The sequence below is a fragment of the Gigantopelta aegis genome, chromosome 12 (genome assembly GCF_016097555.1).
Source record: "Gigantopelta aegis isolate Gae_Host chromosome 12, Gae_host_genome, whole genome shotgun sequence".
Classification (NCBI taxonomy): Eukaryota; Metazoa; Mollusca; class Gastropoda; order Neomphalida; family Peltospiridae; genus Gigantopelta; species Gigantopelta aegis.
The window spans coordinates 17913120-17919524 of record NC_054710.1 but is presented as its reverse complement, the minus strand read 5'-3'; positions in this window follow the sequence as shown (position 1 = coordinate 17919524).

Below are 6405 nucleotides of genomic sequence, written 5' to 3'. Positions count from 1 at the left end.
GAATGGCACATAACACACCTGGCAAGGAAAGGGTTAACACATTTCACAAGAACACGTTACTTTAAAGATGGTGTTCATGAAATAATAGCGGAAGCTAATTAAAAACGGTTTGTACACTATGATAATTTTATTCCTACTCAAAAGCCAGCATGTGCTACAAAATGATCAATATACAATTTAAAATTAAATGGGCACCAGTAAGTTGGTGAAGAAAGATTTTTGAAGAAAAACAAAAACACTGATTATAAAATATCAAAACTGTACCTGGATTGAATCTATTCTTGATTATATGCTTTCATGACCTTGGCCTTTAAAATTTTTAGAAAATTTTAGAAGTACTGATATCCAATCAGAACACTAATAACATAATGATGTCCAATCACAAAACCGGTACAATCCTGGGCTCCGTTCCACAATGCAATCTTAACACTAAGATCATCATAAGTGCATAATGTTCATATGCACTTAAGGTGTTCAGTGCTAAGATTGCTCCACGGACGAGACTGATCACTAGTTGTAATTTCATATACTTCCACTTTCATATTGATATACTGGCATCCAAGAAACTACTGATAAAATATTGATATCCAATCAAAAACCTGACAACATACTGGTGTCCAATCGCGAGACAGATGACATACTAGTGTCTAATCAAAAGACAGATAACATACAGGTGTCCAATGAAAAGATTCATAACATACAGGTGTCCAATGAAAAGATTCATAAAATACTGGTGTCCAATAAAAAACCCCCTGGTAACATACATATGTCCAATAGCAAGACTTGACTGCAGATCCCCTTTCAAGACAGAATAGCACTGGAGTAGAATCAAACATGGTAGAATAAGCCACATAAACACTTGCAGGACAACAAAGGATGGGAGTTTTCCAAGTACAGAGAAAAACCAGTCCCCATAATGAGACAGGCGGTCAATAGTTACAAACTACAAGAGGTCCATAGGGGCCTGTACAGCTCACCTGGCCCGGTGATGTCCGTCTGTCTAGCCAGTCTGAGAGTTCATCTAGGATTATATTGATGTTAACAGGTCCACAAGAGGCATAAAGTGCTCACCTATAATACTTGTTTAGAGGTCTTCAAGGGTATAAAGTGTTCACCCATAATACTGATGTGAAGAGTTCCATAAGAGGCATAAAGTGCTCACCTATGATTATATTGATGTGAAGAGTTCCATAAGGGACATAAACTGCTCACCTATGATATTCATGTGTAGAGTTCCACAAAGAGTTTACCCATGATACTGATGTCAAGATGTTCATAAAGAGTTCACCCATGATATTGATATCAAGATGTTCATAAAGAGTTTACCCATGATAGTGATGTGAAGATGTTCACAACGAGTTTACCCATTAGTATATTGATGTGGAGATGTTCATAAAGCGTTTACCCATGATACTAATGTGGAGATGTTCATAAAGGGTTTACCCATGATACTGATATCAAGATGTTCATAAAGAGTTTACCCATGATACTGATGTGGAGATGTTCATAAAGGGTTTACCCATGATATTGATGTCAAGATGTTCATAAAGAGTTTACCCATGATACTGATATTAAGATGTTCATAAAGAGTTTACCCATGATACTGATATCGAAATGTTCATAAAGAGTTTACCCATGATACTGATATCAAGATGTTCATAAAGAGTTTACCCATGATACTGATGTGGAGATGTTCATAAAGAGTTTACCCATGATACTGATGTGGAGATGTTCATAAAGAGTTTACCCATGATACTGATGTGGAGATGTTCATAAAGAGTTTACCCATGATACTGATATCAAGATGTTCATAAAGAGTTTACCCATGATATTGATGTCAAGATGTTCATAAAGAGTTTACCCATGATACTGATGTGAAGATACTCATAAAGGGTTTACCCATGATACTGATATCAAGATGTTCATAAAGAGTTTACCCATGATACTGATGTGGAGATGTTCATAAAGAGTTTACCCATGATACTGATGTGAAGATACTCATAAAGGGTTTACCCATGATACTGATATCAAGATGTTCATAAAGTGTTTACCCATGATACTGATGTGGAGATGTTCATAAAAAGTTTACCCATGATACTGATGTGGAGATGTTCATAAAGAGTTTACCCATGATACTGATGTGGAGATGTTCATACAGAGTTTACCCATGATACTGATGTGGAGATGTTCATAAAGAGTTTACCCATGATACTGATGTGGAGATGTTCATAAAGAGTTTACCCATGATACTGATATCAAGATGTTCATAAAGAGTTTACCCATGATACTGATGTGAAGATGCTCATAAAGGGTTTACCCATGATACTGATATCAAGATGTTCATAAAGTGTTTACCCATGATACTGATATGAAGATGCTCATAAAGGGTTTACCCATGATACTGATATCAAGATGTTCATAAAGAGTTTACCCATGATACTGATGTGGAGATGTTCATAAAGAGTTTACCCATGATACTGATGTGAAGATACTCATAAAGGGTTTACCCATGATACTGATATCATGATGTTCATAAAGTGTTTACCCATGATACTGATGTGGAGATGTTCATAAAGAGTTTACCCATGATACTGATGTGGAGATGTTCATAAAGAGTTTACCCATGATACTGATGTGGAGATGTTCATAAAGAGTTTACCCATGATACTGATGTGGAGATGTTCATAAAGAGTTTACTCATGATATTGATGTCAAGATGTTCATAAAGGGTTTACCCATGATACTGATATCAAGATGTTCATAAAGAGTTTACCCATGATATTGATGTCAAGATGTTCATAAAGAGTTTACCCATGATACTGATGTGAAGATGCTCATAAAGGGTTTACCCATGATACTGATATCAAGATGTTCATAAAGTGTTTACCCATGATACTGATATGAAGATGCTCATAAAGGGTTTACCCATGATACTGATATCAAGATGTTCATAAAGAGTTTACCCATGATACTGATGTGGAGATGTTCATAAAGAGTTTACCCATGATACTGATGTGAAGATACTCATAAAGGGTTTACCCATGATACTGATATCATGATGTTCATAAAGTGTTTACCCATGATACTGATGTGGAGATGTTCATAAAGAGTTTACCCATGATACTGATGTGGAGATGTTCATAAAGAGTTTACCCATGATACTGATGTGGAGATGTTCATAAAGAGTTTACCCATGATACTGATGTGGAGATGTTCATAAAGAGTTTACTCATGATATTGATGTCAAGATGTTCATAAAGGGTTTACCCATGATACTGATATCAAGATGTTCATAAAGAGTTTACCCATGATATTGATGTCAAGATGTTCATAAAGAGTTTACCCATGATACTGATGTGAAGATGCTCATAAAGGGTTTACCCATGATACTGATATCAAGATGTTCATAAAGTGTTTACCCATGATATTGATGTGAAGATGCTCATAAAGAGTTTACCCATAATACTGATATCAAGATATTCATAAAGAGTTTACCCATGATACTGATGTGGAGATGCTCATAAAGAGTTTACCCATTATATTGATGTGAAGATGTTCACAACGAGTTTACCTATTACTATATTGATGTCAAGATGTTCACAACGAGTTTACCCGTTACTATATTGATGTCAAGATGTTCACAACGAGTTTACCTATTACTATATTGATGTCAAGATGTTCACAACGAGTTTACCTGTTACTATATTGATGTCAAGATGTTTACAACGAGTTTACCTATTACTATATTGATGTCAAGATGTTTGCAAAGAGTTTACCTATTACTATATTGATGTCAAGATGTTCACAACGAGTTTACCTATTACTATACTGATGTCAAGATGTTCGCAAAGAGTTTACCCACTACTGTACTATATTGATGTGAAGATGTTCATAAAGAACTCGCTCATAATACTCGAGTCAATAAGTCTACATAGGGTTAACATACTTCTGTGATAATGTCTGGTTTAGACCGGCAATCAGCACCTGTGATGGATCCATTACAAGAACCATGGGAGCCCGAAGAGGTCACCTATATTATGACGTTCTTCATCTCTGACAGACAGACAGACAGACACCATTTTCTAACTGTTATGACCAGGTAAGCTCTTGTCTAAAAAAATAAGCAAAACTAATACTAATAAAAAGAGTACACTCACAACCTTGTTTTATATATATAAAAAAGGAAATAAAAATATGAACGAAAATCATCTACATGTTGCTATAGATATATATACATCTATGTGTGTAAGTACCTATATATCAACTAAACCTACATTGCATGCAATTTTCAGCACAGGAACTATGTACAGATTCCTCAGATATTACTCTCTAACACGTACAGACAGACAGACAGACAGACAGACAGACGGACATCAGCTGTGTGCGAGTGAAACACTGGTCATGAAAACTAAAGGAAAGGAATGTTTGTTTCATCGGTTGCTATTGGACCTTTGGTCCAGAGTATGAGAGAAAATTCAGCAAGGAATCTTTTATATCTTACCAAACGGCAGCAAGGAATCTTTTATATCTTACCAAACGGCAGCAAGGAATCTTTTATATTTTACCTAACGGCAGCAAGGAATCATATCTTATTAAACGGCAGCAAGGAATCTTTTATATCTTACCAAACGGCAGCAAGGAATCTTTTATATTTTACCAAACGGCAGCAAGGAATCTTTTATATTTTACCTAACGGCAGCAAGGAATCTTTTATCTTATTAAACGGCAGCAAGGAATCTTTTATATCTTACTAAACGACAGCAAGGAATCTTTTATATTTTACCTAACGGCAGCAAGGAATCTTTTATGTGTTTTTCCATAGATAGGGAAGCACATGTAATGACTTTTGACAAAGCTGCTACCTATAATATTTATTTATGTTCATATTTAAATTGCATAAATATATTGCTGTTGTGACATGTATGTAGTATGGAGAAGGCCTAGTAAGTTGTATAACTTGTGCCTAATCCATTTGTTCTTTAAAAAACAATAAAATATGTTTCTATAAAATGCTAATACCTTAATTGCTAGACAGCTTTTATATGACCCATATCCATGGATCCTGTTCTGATAAAACATGTGATTGTATATATTTTTATTAGCAAGCTACAGATTGTAAGACTGGCCTGTAGAACTCACACAGAGCTGATGCCAGTCTGACCAAAGTTTAAAAAAAACTAATCAAAACATAAAAACAACAACAAAAAACAATAAACACCAACTAACTAACAAGCAAATTAAAAATTCATGGAAGACAACAGGCGACAGAAATAAAGAGCAAACAAACAAACAAACAAACAAACAATCAAACAAACAATGTGAAAATATCTGTTAGCTGTGCATCTTAACTTGAGTCTGTTTAATGAAGCAATGTTTTAAAACAAAGATACAAAACAGGTGCACATCCAAGGGGACAGTCGACTGGCCTCGGTGGTGTCGTGGTTAAGCCATTGGACAAAAGGCTGGTAGGTACAGGGTTCGCAACCCGGTACCAGCTCCCACCCAGAGCGAGTTTTAACGACTCAGTGGGTAGGTGTAAGACCACTACACCCTCTTCTCTCTCACAAACCACTAACAATGAACAACTAACCCTCTGTCCTGGACAGCCCAGATAGCTGAAGTGTGTGCCCAGAACAGCGTGCCTGAACTTTAATTGGATATAAGCATGAAAATAAGTTAAGTTGAAAATGAAATAGGGGATTGTGCTGGATGTTCTCTGATAATCCATTGTTTAATAGATTAATAAAATGATTTTTTTTCGTAAATATGACCACATATACATATATAATGCTTGTTAGTGTAAAATGATGTAGGTGGTATCTTTAAAGTTGAACCCTGTTGCCATAGAAACATCCTGCATCTGTTCATGCAGAAACTAACAGTTTTATTTTTTAAAAGGATGCGTAATTAATTCTTAACCCCAACACTTACGCTTTGGTAACTACAGTATATGATGTATAAAACGAACAACTGAGTAGTCTGAAATCTGAAGACTACTGCGTCTTGTATATGAAGTCTGACAAGCGATGTCCCTTGTGGGTTAAATCAGAAGCTTATGTGCCGTATGTATAAACACAACATGCCTTTTATATGAAAACTAAAAATGAAATGTCTCATTTTCTATGAAACTTTAAAAAAGAGTAATGCCCCTTGTGTATGGAGTCTAATATGGAGTAATGTTCCTTATATGATCAAGGAAATGCAGAAATACCCTTGGTTGAGTGGATTTTAAAACAACCAATACAATCCATTATAAATTAATTATCAGTATCGGTACATTAAAGGGACATCACCTAGTTTTTAAACACTAAGCCATATTTTTTACTTTTATAGCTGTTTTTGATAACTGATATCATACTTTACTTAGACTTTATTGTTAGATTATTCATTTCCGCACATTCGAAG